The sequence below is a fragment of the Leucoraja erinacea genome, chromosome 19 (genome assembly GCF_028641065.1).
Source record: "Leucoraja erinacea ecotype New England chromosome 19, Leri_hhj_1, whole genome shotgun sequence".
Classification (NCBI taxonomy): Eukaryota; Metazoa; Chordata; class Chondrichthyes; order Rajiformes; family Rajidae; genus Leucoraja; species Leucoraja erinaceus.
The window spans coordinates 10,126,597-10,141,288 of NC_073395.1; the positions used below are offsets into that span (position 1 = coordinate 10,126,597).

General features: G+C 45.7%; 1 protein-coding gene across 1 annotated transcript in view; it reads right to left on the minus strand.

The window, feature by feature from the left end:
* LOC129706196 (metabotropic glutamate receptor 8-like) overlaps positions 1 to 14,692 on the minus strand; it is a 255,676-nt gene that overhangs the window by 208,333 nt on the left and 32,651 nt on the right. The window lies entirely within an intron of this gene.

Here is a 14,692-nt window from a genome sequence, read left to right on the forward strand (position 1 = left end):
CTCATCTCCTTCACTTGTTTTATGCATCTGGAGTTATGCATGTGCTGTACTGAATATATGTGTCAATGCACAGTGGAATGATTTTCTTTACCATTAGTCCAGTAGAGTGTTGCCATACCTAAGCACAATCCCCCGATTAGCAAAGTGTACAGAAATAGTCCACTGAGCCCGCAGGAAAGAGGCGCCATGTTTGGGCGACATTTTCAATGTCCAGTCCGTGCTCTAGTTCTTATGAGCGGTGCCCGATCCAGGCGAGCCCCAGGCTTCTGCAGGGCCTCCACCCGTCGCCTTCCTTGGACGCATGGATCGACCAGCGATCCGACGTGTCTCTCGGGAGCCTCCCACAGCCGACCTCAACTGCGCGGTGGACCAGATACACCAAAGTATCCAGATACAAATACACCTCCATGTACACTGAAGAAAGTAGTTCTTGGGAAAGTAAGGTCATGGGAATCCCAGTCTTAATCATCCTCTAGTCTGAAATTCACAATGAATCACTGCTATTTTTGCTTCAGTTAATTTTTTTTTCGTAATGCTTTCATTTATCCATTTTGCTTTTATGTGGGACTTTGACAAATGCCTTCTGAAAATCTATTAACCAGGCATCCAAGATATTTCCCACATCATTTTCTTTGTACAGCAAGCTACTAAGTTCAAAATTGTAACACAACTTCACACGGAAATCAAGTTCTGGGTCATATTTCCACTATCAGTTGCAAGCATTGCATGTCCAATTACATTGTGAATATAAGTGATAGGAGCACAATTAAGCCATTCGGCCCATCAAGTCTACCCCGTCATGGCTGGTCTATCTCACCCCCCTAACCACATTCTCTTGCCTTCTCCCCGGAACCCCTGACACCCGTACTAATCAAGAATCTATCTATCTCTGATTTTAAAATATCCATTGACTTGGCCTCCACAACCTTCTGTGGCAATGAATTCTACAGATTCGCCACCCATGGACTAAAGAAATTCCTTCTCATCTCCTTCCTAAAGGAACGTCCTTTAGTTCTGAGGCTATGTCCTCTAGTCCTAGACTCTCCACATCCACTCTATCCAAGCCTTTCACTGTTCGTTACGTTTCAATTTGGTCCCCCCTCATTCTTCTAAACTCCTGCGAGTACAGGCCCAGTGCCGTCAAATGCTCATCATAAGTTAACCCACTTATTCCTGTGATAATTCTTGTAAACCTCCTCTGGACCCTCTCCAGACTCAGCACATCCGTCCTCACATATGGTGCCCACAATTGCTCAAAATACTCCAACTGCGGCCTGAATGGCGCCTTGTAGAGCCTCAGCATGACATCCCTCTTTTTGTTTTCTAATCCTCTCGAAATAAATGCTAGCATTGCGTTTGCCTTCTTTACTACTGATTTGATTAATGGCCTCAGCTACCTGGAAATAGACTAATAGAGAATTTTTGGAACTTTTATATGATCCATAATAATGTCCGTAAGAGATAGAAGCAAAAATAGGCCATTCAGCCCATCGAGTCAGCTCCGCCATTCAATCGTGGCTGATCTACTTTGCCCTCTCTACCCCATTCTCCTGCCTTCCCCCATCGTCCAAAAGGGAGGTGGAATCAGATTCAACTGTAAGTTTCTAAAGTGTCGATGGATGTACATTAGAATAAGATCAATTGGCAGGAGAATTGGATTAACTGATCCTAAAAATTACCAGAGATGTTTTCGACAACTTCTGTATTGGGTGATGGTTGTTGGCATCAGGAACAAAAAGTGCAGTTAGTTAATCCAACCGTTACACGTCACATCATGGGGTGGCACGGTGGCGTAGCTGTAGGGCTACTGCCTTACAGTTACAGTGCCAGAGACCCAGGTTCGATCCTGGCGATGGGTGCTTGTCTGTGTGGAGTTTGTACATTCTCTCCGTGACCTGCGTGGGTTTTCTCAGAGATCTTCTGTTTCCTCGTTTGTCTGCTGATATAAAATGTAAAATTGTCCCGAGTGTGTATAGGGTAGAGTTAATGTGCGGGGATCACTGGTCAGCACGGACTCGGGCCGAAGGGCCTGTTTCCGCGCTGTATCTCTGTATCTCAAAACTAATCAATCAAGTGAAAATATCAGTGTTAATGAATGATTGATGTGGCCAGCAGGACTTGGTGGGCCGAAGGGTCTGTATCTGTGTTGTTTGACTGAGAGAAAATCAAAACTATTGAAGAGAGGGTTGTATTAAAAGAAGCAAAAATAGTCGAAGGGTGATATTAGACCTGGTAACAGTTAAATATTCAAATATGAAAATTAACAAACTCTACAAAGCAGATGGCGTTCCCAAACACTTAACTCAAAGCAAGCCAGATACAGCTGGCTGTCAATCTCGGTTTTGGATGATCTTTTTGGCTGGCAGCAACACAGCGTAAACAGGACCACTTCATGTGAGCTGCAGTTCTTACTCAAACTCTGTTGGCTGTGAAATAGGTAGCGGCTTCACATCAACAACAGTTACAGGGTTAAAAACTGGGAAAGTGTCCGAGAGAGAGGAACGTCAGGAGGAAGCTGTGGGAACACTTTGACAGATCTGGTGGTGACTGTCGAGCGAACCTGCGACAAGGGTTCGTACATGGCGGGGGATGTGCAAACAGCACCTTGAAGTGGCGCCAAGTAACACACACCCGACGAAACATCTAGAGGCCGATGACGGTAACACACATCACTGAACTGGCAGAGCAACACTTTCCATCTGCACCAGTGAACTCTGAACAACTGTGGCACGGTGGCACCTTACAACGCTTACAGCGCCAGAGATCCGGGTTCGATCCTGACTGCGGGCACTTCATTCAATGTTAACTAAATGCTTTCCAGGAACCCATTCCTTTTCTAAATCGAGAAACACCTGACATGCCCAAGTTCGATGACTCAACCGAAAGTCTCTCTCAGTATTCAGCTTTCAACTTAACGTCTCCGTAGCTGCGAATGCCACCCAAGTAAATCACAGCACGTCACCAGGAAGAGTGTTCTCCCCATGACCTGTGTGGGTTTGATCCTGACTACGGCTGCTGCCTGTACAGAGTTTGTACGTTCTCCCCGTGACCTGCGTGGGTTTTTTCCGAGATCTTCGGTTTCCTCCCACACTCCAAAGACGTACAGGTTTACAGGTTAATTGGCTTGGTATAAATGTAACATTGTCCCTAGTGTGTGTAGGGTAGTGTTAATGTGTGGGGATCGATGGTCGATGCGGACTCGGTGGGCCAACGGGCCTGTATCTCTAAACTAAATTAAAATTCAGGCTAGTTTTTTTAAATTACCAATAAAATTAATTAAAAAGGCAAGACTGAATAACTGATTTAGTTTAGTTTGGTTTAGAGATGCAGCATAGAAACAGGCCCTTCGGCCCACCATGTCTACACTTTCCAATGATCACCCTTACACTAGTTTTATCCCACACATGAGGGACAGTTTAGAGAAGCCAAATAATCTACAAACCTGCATGTCTTTGGAATGTGGGAGGAAACCAGAGTACCCATTCGGTCAGGGGCCAGCACCCGTAGGCAGAATCAAACCCGGGTCCCTGCCACTGTACGGCAGCAACTCTACCGCTGTGCCACCGTGCTGCCCTAATGCCGAAACAGCTCCATTCTGAGCCAATGAAAGACTTGTGCCAAATGACAATTAGTAAACATGGACTTAAGTTATTAAGGAGAGTTATTTCGCTCATCCTTCACAATCTTTCCTCTCTTAATGATTCTTCGACTTTTAGCTTAGCTATCCAGGGAGAAGGCCAAATGAATACTCTTTGATTTTGGTCCTGAATTTTCATCTTAATATTTTATTGTAGGCTAACCACTGGGGATTAAAGTGAAGGGGTGATGTATTTACTATTTGGTATCAGGGGAAAGCAGCAGAGTTGTTGATCACAGTATGTTATCATTTCTTATTATGACTCGGGGGGGGGGGACTCCTCAATCCATTGAGGGCTTGTCAACTCCCAAGACAAGCCATCCACCCCCTCTCCTCATTTTCTTCCCGACGAACTCTCTCCTTAACATGCTCAAAAACATCTCTCGTTCTCCCGCCAGTCACCTACACAAGGGTGATTTTTGATAACAAATTAAATTAACAACCAGCACAGCAAGATCAAAATTACAAGCTCACAGGGAGAAGAGGCGATTCACAGACTGGCTGCTCTGAAGGTCAGGTGGTTTTCACTGGAATGCCAGAGGGTGAGGGGAGACCAGAGAGAGGTTTATCAAAAATTATGAGAGGCATCGATAGGTTAGACCAGGGACTGGGGAACCTTTTCATGTTGGAATGCCGCGTTAAGTTAGCTGTAATCTAATAAGGCCGCATCCAGGAAACTTCAATTAGATATACTTTAAAGTACATTATTTTGTGAAAATAGCCCTCATGACTTACTGATGTTTTAATTGTGGCCGTCAGTCGGGGAGGATTATTTCGTTGAATTTTCTTTTATTCTTTGGTATTTTAAATACGTTCATTTTAAGATTTTTTAAATTAAAATAATAAAAGACGAACAAAAACATATTAATAAAAATAAAAAGATTTGTTCTACAAAATTTGGATTCATTCAAAAGGCCGCACTTTAACGGCCTAGAAGGCCACATGCAGGTTCCCCAACCCTGGGTTAGACAGAACATATTTCCCAAAATGGAAATGTCTAATACAAGATGGCAGAGCTTTGAGGTGAAACGGACAACATTTAGAGGAGTCAAGTCAAGAGTCAAGAGTGTTTTATTGTTATATGTCCCAGATACAACAATGACATTGCTTTCTTGCTGAAGGAGATGTGCCGGTCAAATGTTTTTGTTTACACATAGAGGGTGTCGAGTGTCCGATACGCGCTGCCGGGGGTGGTGGTGGAGTAGGGTTGCCAACTGTTCCGCATTAACCGGGGCAACCCGTATATTGGGCTAAATTGGTTTGTCCCTTTGTCTGCCACTACTCGGGTCGAGGGGACTGTCGGGTTGGAGTGCCGCGTCCGGCCCCGCCTCATCATTCCCGTCGTAGTGCAGCCCATGGAGTGCAGCAGCTGCGCCTTGCCCGTGGCCCCCGTCGGTCAGCAGCCCGGCCAGCTGTCCGACCTTCGTTTACCGCCGACACCACCACCCCTCCTTCTCATGGCCGATCATCGGTTCATGAGTTGGATGGGACGCCGGACTTTGCGCGCGACACGGGGCTAAAAATCATCAGCTGGCCAGCCGGCTGGACTTTGTGTACAGTCCAGCACCCAGGCCAACTCATCATTCACCCAACCACGGCCGAGTCGGTCAATGAATTGTCGTCGGGAAATTGTCCCTTATTTTTGACCTTTTGTCCCTTATTTGGGAATGAGGAAATTGGCAACTCTATGGTGGAGGCAGATACAATAGTGGCTTTTATGAGACTTTTAGATCGGCATTTGGATATCAGGATGTCAGGGGTTATGGGGAGAAGGCAGGAGAATGTGGTTAAGAGGGAAAGATAGATCAGCCATGCTTGAATGACAGAGTAGAGTTGATGGGCCGAATGGCTGCTATCACTTATAAGCGTATGATATGCAGGGACTGGAGGGATATGGATTGTGTGCAGACAGATAAATTGGTCTTTCCATCATGTTCGACACTGCCATTGTGAGCCTGAAGGGCCTGTTCCTGTGCTGTACTACTCTGCCTTATTCTAAATAAACCCTGAACTATGACCAATGTTTTTCCATTTGTACCTACCGTACATGCCAAAGAACATCTACTGTTTGTGGAATTGTCGGGATTGCTTTTTGTAAAACAAGGACACTGGGCAGACTCCATAATCTACATTGAGGAGCATAGCACACTGGTCAACCTGAGGAGTACCTTCAGCGACAGACTGGATCCCTGTGGGCCTCAAACTGTACAACTCCTCCTCCTTCTGTCGTGGGGTAGACTGACTCCCCTCCCCCTCCCCCACCTCCCCAATCTTTGCACATCCCCAATCCTTTCCACTCGTCACTTTAACTTCACGTTTCACGTATTTTGTGTGTTACGATGTTGGCAGATCAATTTCCCTCCTGAGATAAATAAAGTTCTATCGTATCGTATCAACATTCAATCACACTACGCCCAAGACACAGCACAGTGCAAATTAATGTCTCGGCCCGAGAGCATTCTTTTAACACAAGGAAATGAATTCATACACCCACGGAAACACGCTCAACTTAGTCCCTGGTAATTAACAAACACCCGTGCAAACTGTGGCTAGCTGGATAGTAAGTAGCCAGGGGATGAATGGGCTGCAGTTACTGGTTTCACCTTAACTGCTCACCTTATTGCCCCCTCCACTAAACTGTGCTTTAAGCAGTTGATAATGGTTGCAGCAATGATCTCATTCCTACATCAGATCATCCAAGGCTATTTGCAATCGACAAAAGCAGACAAGTGGTGCATGACTTTAACCAGTATTTGGGAGATAAACAGATAGCAGTCTCTGAAAGGGGACATTCCTGGCCTGCAGAACGGTTAATATTAGCAGCTGAGTTAGGCAACATGGTTAGACACAAAAAGCTGGAGTAACTCAATGGGACAGGCAGCACATCTGGCGAGAAGGAAGTGGTGGCGTTTCACGTCGAGACCCTTCCTCAGATGAGTCGGGGGGGAAAGGGAAATGAGAGATGTAAAAAGTATTGCATATCTTTTATTCATTGTTCTTTATTTCTCTACATCATCATCTATATCTCTCGTTTCCCTTTCCCCTGACTAGTCCGAAGAAGGGTCTCGACCCGAAACGCCACGCATTCCTTCTCTCCAGAGATGCTGCCGGTCCCGCTGAGTTACTCCAGCTTTTTGTGTCTATCGTGGGTTTAAACCTGCATCTGCAGTTCCTTCCCACACAAGGCAACATAATTATTGGGTCTGAGGTCTAACTGGAGCCCTAAGATGCCCATTAATACCCCAACACCATGCCAGGCATCTCAACAAACTGATCATTTATGAATGCCTTCCACGTACGACAGTGTGAAATTCAATACTACAACCCTAATGATTCATTAACCTACACACTTATTGCAGTGAACACTCTGCTCCTCTTGTTCATTTCACAATCTGCCATCACACAGATGCAGATAAGTGAAGCTAAACACCTGAAAGTGAGCAAACATGATTTTGAATAGAAAATAAAAGGAAATAACAGGAACCTTTTATCATAAATGTGTATTAAATCATCTGACAATCATGACACCTGTACAGTGGAATACTTTCAGTTTCATAGGTTCACAGTTCATAGGTTCAAGAAGAGTTAGGCCATTCGGCCCATCAAGCCTATTCCGCCATTCAATCATGGCTGATCTATCTTTCTCTCTCAACCCCATCCTCCTGCCTTCTCCCCATAACCCCTGACACCCTTACTCATCAAGAATCTGTCAATCTCCGCACTTCTAAATATCCATTGACTTGGCCTCTACAGCCGTCTGTGGCAATGAATTCCACAGATTCACCACCCACTGGCTAAAGAAATTCCTCCTTATCTCCTTTATATAGGTACATATTCTATGGTTATGGCCTCTGGTCCTAGACTCTCCCACCAGTGGAAACATCCTCTCTATATTCACTCTATCCAGGCTTTTCACTATTCGGTAAATTTCAATGGTCTCCCCTCATCCTTCTAATCTCCAGTGAGTACAGTGCCGTCAAATTCTCATCATATGTTAGCCCAAATGTTCCTGGATCATTCTCGTAAACCTCCTCTGGACCCTCTCCAATGCCAGCACGTCCTTCCTCAGATACGGAACCCAAAACTGCACAAGATACTCCAAATGCAGTCTTATTACCTACCTGTTCCTTTACAATTTAGAGATACAGTGTGGAAACAGCCCACGGATTCCACACAACCAGCGACCACCCCGTACACAAGCACCATCCTACTGTCCTAGGGACAGGTTTTACAGAAGCCAATTAACCTACAAACCTGTACGTCTTTGGAGTGTAGGAGGAAACCAGAGCGCCTGGAGAAAACCTGGTCACAGGGAGAATATACAAACTTTGTCACGTTACAACTCAGTTACAAGTTAGCTGACGCAGCAAGCTCTTTATTGACAAAGTCCGCAGTTTCTTTCATCCATAAAGTGGTTTCATTCAGTTCAAGCGAGAACAACAGATGTTCCAAACCTGTGTACATCGAAAGTTAAAAACCTTTTTTTAAAGTTAGCAAAACAAGCCAAGATATTTTCCACCTAGTGATCGGATTCGCCTGCGCTAAACACAAAAGTGCCGGAGAAACCTAGCAGGCCAGACAGCAACTGTGGAAGGAAAGGACAGGTGACGTTTCAGGTAGGGACCCTTGTTTGGAATTTATATTTGCTTTCTGTGCTACATGGTCGACCCACATAAGCCAAGCCATCTTCAGCCCTGATGCAAGTGAACATCACTGCAAAAGTCAGAGAGACAGCCGAGAGAGTGTTATCACAGCCGAGTCTAAACCTCCCCTCACCTCATGTTCTGAGGATCTCTGTGATTGTTGTCAAACTGGAAAGGGTGCAGAGAAGATTCACAAGAATGTTGCCAGATCTCAAGGGCCTGAGCTATAGGGCGAGGACGAGCAGGATAGAAGTTTATTCTTTGGAGCGCAGGAGGATGAAGGGTAATCTTATAGAGGTGTACAAAATCATGGGAGGAATAGTTCGGGTAAATGCACAGTCTTTTGCCCAGAGTAGCTGAATCGAGAACCAGAGGACATAGGTTTAAGTTATCACTTAAGTTATCACAGGGGGAAAAGATTTAATAGGAACCCGAGGGGTAACTTCTTTTACACAAAGGGTGGTAGGTGTATAGAACGAGCTGCCGGTGGGGGCAGTTGAGACGAGTACTATCACAATGTTTAAGAAACATTTGAAAAGGTACATGGATAGGACAGGTTTGGAGGGATATAGGCCAAACACAGGCTGGTGAGTCTAGTGTAGATGGGACATGTTGGTCGTCATGGGCAAGATGGGCCGAAGGGCCTGTTTCCATACTGTAATTCTCGATGACTCGCTGTTCAGCAGCAAATCAGCAGTGAGAATCCTGGCAAGGTTTTCCGTGATCCATTACAAGATTGACAATAAGCACAATTTGTTGTAGTTGACTTGGTTCAGAGGTGGTCTGAAGAAGGGTCCCGTCCAAAACGTCAGCTATCCATGCTCTCTAGAGATGCTGCCAGACCCATTGAGTTATGCCAGCACTTCCTTCATTCCCTCAGTGGTGGCATGGTAGCGCAGTGGTAGAGTTGCTGCCTCACAGCGCCAGAGACCCGGGTTCCATCCTGACTATGGGTGCTGTCTGTATGGAGTTTGTACTTTCTCCCCATCACCTCATGGGTTTACTCCGGGTGCTCCGGTTTCCTCCCACATTCCAAAGATGTACTGGTTTGTAGATTAATTGGCTTCAGTAAAATTGGAAATTGTCCCTATTGTGTGTCGGAGAGTGCTAGCGTACGGGGTGATCGCTTGTCGGTGCGGGCTCGGTGCACCGAAGGTCCTATTTCTGCGCTGTTTCTCTGAAGCCCCTGTACAAACTTGATTGAAGTACAGTCGCCCATCTCTTAGTCTGTACCAATCCCCATTTACTCCTCACCTCTGTCCACACACCCACCTCCGTACAGACCACGTAACCCCCAAAAAATATATGCCTTTCATTTCAAAAGCAAAAATATAGACGATTCTGCGCATAAATTTGATTACCAATTATTCCACACCAAATGTTCACAAAGTGCTCAATTACAGAAGACACAATTTAAAACTGAAAATAACATCAATTATCGTGGTTGACCATGCTTTTCGTAAGTTGATGTGTACATTATCATTAAACTCAGAAGCAAGCAAGTTAATATGAAAATGAAGGAAGTTCTCTGTTGTAAACAAGGCGAGTGTAAGTATAAGTTGGCTGCAGAAAATCTCCTCCCTTCACGGTTACAGCTAACAGCTGGCAGCGGAGTGACTGTGAATGTGTATTTAAATATCGGTTGGGAAGAGCAATAATAGAAATGCTTGAAATTAATGCCTACTTTGTGGGTGGTGAAAGTACCACTCACTGTGACGTTTAACGCCCAGGTTACAATTATTCAGTCTCGGAGGAGCCTCGCTCTCCTTGCTCATAAACACAGCTGATCGCAGGCAGCCAGGCAGGGGCACCTCATCAGCATCCCACACTATGTCACTCTGACACTATGGCACTCTGACACTATGGCACTGACACTATGGCACTCTGACACTATGGCACTGACACTATGGCACTGACACTATGGCACTGACACTATGGCACTCTGACACTATGGCACTGACACTATGGCACTGACACTATGGCACTGACACTATGGCACTGACACTATGGCACTATGGCACTGACACTATGGCACTCTGACACTATGGCACTGACACTATGGCACTGACACTATGGCACTCTGACACTATGGCACTGACACTGACACTCTGACACTATGGCACTGACACTATGGCACTGACACTATGGCACTGACACTGACACTCTGACACTCTGACACTCTGACACTATGGCACTCTGACACTATGGCACTCTGACACTATGGCACTCTGACACTATGACACTCTGACACTATGGCACTCTGACACTCTGACACTATGGCACTCTGACACTCTGACACTATGGCACTGACACTATGGCACTCTGACACTATGGCATTGACACTGACACTCTGACACTCTGGCACTATGGCACTCTGACACTATGGCACTCTGACACTATGGCACTGACACTATGGCACTGACACTATGACACACTGACACTCTGACACTATGACACTCTGACACTCTGACACTCTGACACTATGGCACTCTGACACTATGGCACTCTGACACTATGACACTATGACACTCTGACACTCTGACACTATGGCACTCTGACACTATGGCACTCTGACACTATGGCACTGACACTATGACACTCTGACACTATCTGACACTATGGCACTCTGACACTATGGCACTCTGACACTATGGCACTGACACTATGGCACTCTGACACTATGGCACTCTGACACTATGGCACTGATACTATGGCACTGACACTATGGCACTCTGACACTATGGCACTGGCACTATGGCACTGACACTATGGCACTGACACTATGGCACTGACACTATGACACTATGGCACTCTGACACTATGGCACTGACACTATGCACTCTGGCACTGACAGTATGGCATGGACACTATGGCACTGACACTATGGCACTCCCCTGCATTGGTCGACCACTGTGGGCTTTAGCCACAGGGTTCCCTGTAGCTGAAAGGAGGATGGGATTTTGCCCAGCAGTAACACCGTGATGGTGCAGCTGTCTCACATCTGCAACGACCCAGGTTCCAATCCAATCCGGGGCCGCTGTGTAAGTGGAGTTTGCATGTTCCACCTGTGACCATGTGGGGTTTCCTCTCCAGATGCTCTGGTTTGTTCAAACATCCCAAAGACGTGCTGGTTTTAGGGTAATTACTCATAGTGTGGTGGGTGGTGGGTGAATCACTGATGAAGGGCAAAATATATGAATCATGGAGTCATAGTCTTAGAGTCATAGAGTCATGGAGTCAGAGTGTCAGAGTGTCAGAGTGTCAGTGTCAGTGTCAGTGTCAGTGTCAGAGTGGCATAGTATCAGTTTCAGTGCCAGAGAGTCATAGTGTCATAGTATCAAAGTGTCATAGTATCAAAGTGTCAGTATCAGAGTGTCAGGGTGTGGAAACAGGCCCTTTGGGATTCAGGATATCTACTTAAAAACGCACACCCCTGTGCAAAGCTATATTGAACAGTGCAGCACAACAATAGGCCCTTCGGCCCACAATGTAATTTTTTATTGTTAAATAATATTATCTATCTTTATATTCCTCCAAATGAACTCCAGATAGCTTGGGGCACCGTGGCACTGTTAGATATAGCATGGAAACAGGCCCTTCAACCCACCGGGTCTGTGGCAATCTGCAATCACCCTGTACACCAGCACTCTCTTACACACTAGGGGCAATTTGCAATTTTACAGAAGCTAATTAGCCTACAAACCTGTATGACTTTGAAGAGTGGGAGGAAACCAGAACCAGAGAAAACCCACACGGTCACAGAGAGAGCATATGTACTCCGTACACACAGTCACGATCTACCCCGGATCTTTGGCACCATAAGGCAGCAACTCTACCGCTGCGACACCGTGCCATCCTGTCTGTGTTCAAGTTCAAGCATAAGTGCTTTGAAAGAGATTCTGGAAATGCAGTGCTCCAATCTATAACTCTTAAGGCATAGTAGCAGATTTAGGTCATTCAGCCTATCCACTCTGCCATTCAATCATGGCTGATCTATCTTTCCCTCTCAGCCCCATTCTCCTGCCTTCTCCCCCATAGCCCCTGACACCCTTGTTAACCAAGAATCCGTCAACCTCCGCATTCAAAACACCCAAGGACTTGGCCTCCACAGCCTCCTGTGGTTCTTGGTGAATCAAATTGACGCTCATTATGCTGGGTGAATAATTTCTGTATTGCGTGGATCTTGTGATCCTTCGCGCTTGTTCACACAGAGGGAGTAGGGGGCCTGTAATTCAATCCTGCAAGGGTGGGAGAGGAAGCAGTCTTCCTCATGTGCAAACAGCATAGAGTCATACCGCATAGAAACAGGCCCTTCAGCCCAACTTGCCCATGCCAACCAACATTTCCCACCTACGCTAGTCCAACCTGCTTGTGTGGCCCATATTCCTCTAAACCTGTTCTACCGATGTACCTGTCTAATTGTTTCTAAACCATTCCTATAGACCCAGCCTCAACTACCTCTTCTAGCAGTTCAGTCCATAAACCCACCACCCATTGTGTGAAAAAGTTCCCCTCAGATTCCTATTAAATCTATACCCCTTCACCTCTGGTTCTCGATTTCCCTCCTCTGGGCAAGAGACTCTGTGCAGCTACCTGATCTATTCCTCTCATGATTTTGTACACCTCTATTAGATCACCCATCATTCTGCTGCACTCCAAGGAATCCCAGCCTTTTGACCCTCTCCCTATAGCTCAGGCCCTCGAGTCCTGGCAACGACCTCGTAAAGACATTTGCACGCATGCCAGATGAGCCATGAACCAAGGCCACTGACCAACTGCTGGAAGGTGGGGTCAGGCCAGAAAACTCTTTATCAATCAGCATGGACATGACGGGCTGAATGGCCTCATGGCGGATCATGAGCGTTCTACCATATTGCAGATTACAAGCAATACCCGTCTGGTCGGGATAAAATTGAGGAAACCAGACAGAAACTATCGTCAGGATACAGTTTCAAATCTGGCAGAAGTTCAGCTTAAACACACAAAACAACAACAAAAAAAGCACCGAAATCAGTAGAAAGCAAACAGGAGCTATTCATAATCAGCCTTTCAAGGTAGGCAGAGTTAGTAGAACAGTGGTAGGCTCTTGATCCTATCGAGAGCGGCACGGTGGCGCAGCGTTAGAGTTGCCGCCTTCCAGCGCCAGGGACACGGGTTCATTCCTGACTACGGGTGCTACCTCTACGGAGTTTGCACGTTCTCCCCGTGACCACGTTGGTTTTCTCTGGGTGCTCCGGTTTCCTCTCACACTCCAAAGCTGTGCAGGTTTCTAGGTTAAGTGGCATCTGTAAATTGTCCCTCGTGTGTGTAGATAGAACTAGTGTATGGGTGATCAAAGGTCGGCGCGGACTCAATGGGCCGAAGGGCCTGTTTCCACGCTGTATCTCTAAACTAAACTAAGACAGGACTATAATATTGAACAAAGGCAGTGCAGCTTACAAAAGTGAAAATATAAGAATAAAGTGTTAAATGCAATTTATTTTCAAAGAATTTCTATGTATAGCTCTGCTTTTTTTTGTCAATTTCTCAGTAAGTAAATCAATAATGTAATTGAACACTATAGATCTTGTTAAAGTCTTGAGTGGTTAGTATGGGACACGGGCTCAGTGATTTGGAGTTTTGCCCAAAATGTACAAGAAGATGCATCTTCACACTTTGATCAATATCATAGATGGCTGACTAGTTTTGTAAATAATGCTCAGAAATTCCCCTCTGGTGCATCAGTCACTTTTTTTAAGGACTTGTCAGATACTGTCAGAGGCATTTTTAAGGCTATGCGCAAATATATTTCACCTGGTTGCATCCGTATCTCAAATTATTATTTTATATTTTCTCACATTTTTCACATCAGCCATGTTGTAGAACTCTGCGAGAAGCTCGACTCCACAAACTGCAAAAATGATAGTTTGATTGTTTGGAATATACAGTCTGAAGAAGGGTGTCGACCTGAAACGTCACCCATTCCTTCTCTCCAGAGATTCTGCCTGGCCCGCTGAGTTACTCCAGCTTTTTGGGTCTCTCTATGGAAACAGGCCCTTTGGCCCACCTAGTCCATGCTGACCATCCACACTATAGTTCACACTATATATGTAGTGGGCACGTTGGGCCAAAGGGCCTGTTTCCACACTGTATCACTCTAGGACTCTCTATCGCTGGTTGGTGCAGACTCCACACTATCTCTAAACAAAAACTGGATGTAGCAAAGGCTTTGGAATTTGACAACATCCCACTTGTAGTATTGAAGACACACAGTGTCTGCACCTTTGTCAGTGTCACAACCTGCTGTACCTTTAGCCAAGCTTTTCCAATCCAATTACTACATCTCATTAGCATCTATCCGACAATGCATACAATTACCCAGGTTTGTTCCATTCTCACAGATCAGAACAAATAATATCAGTCTACTCTTAAT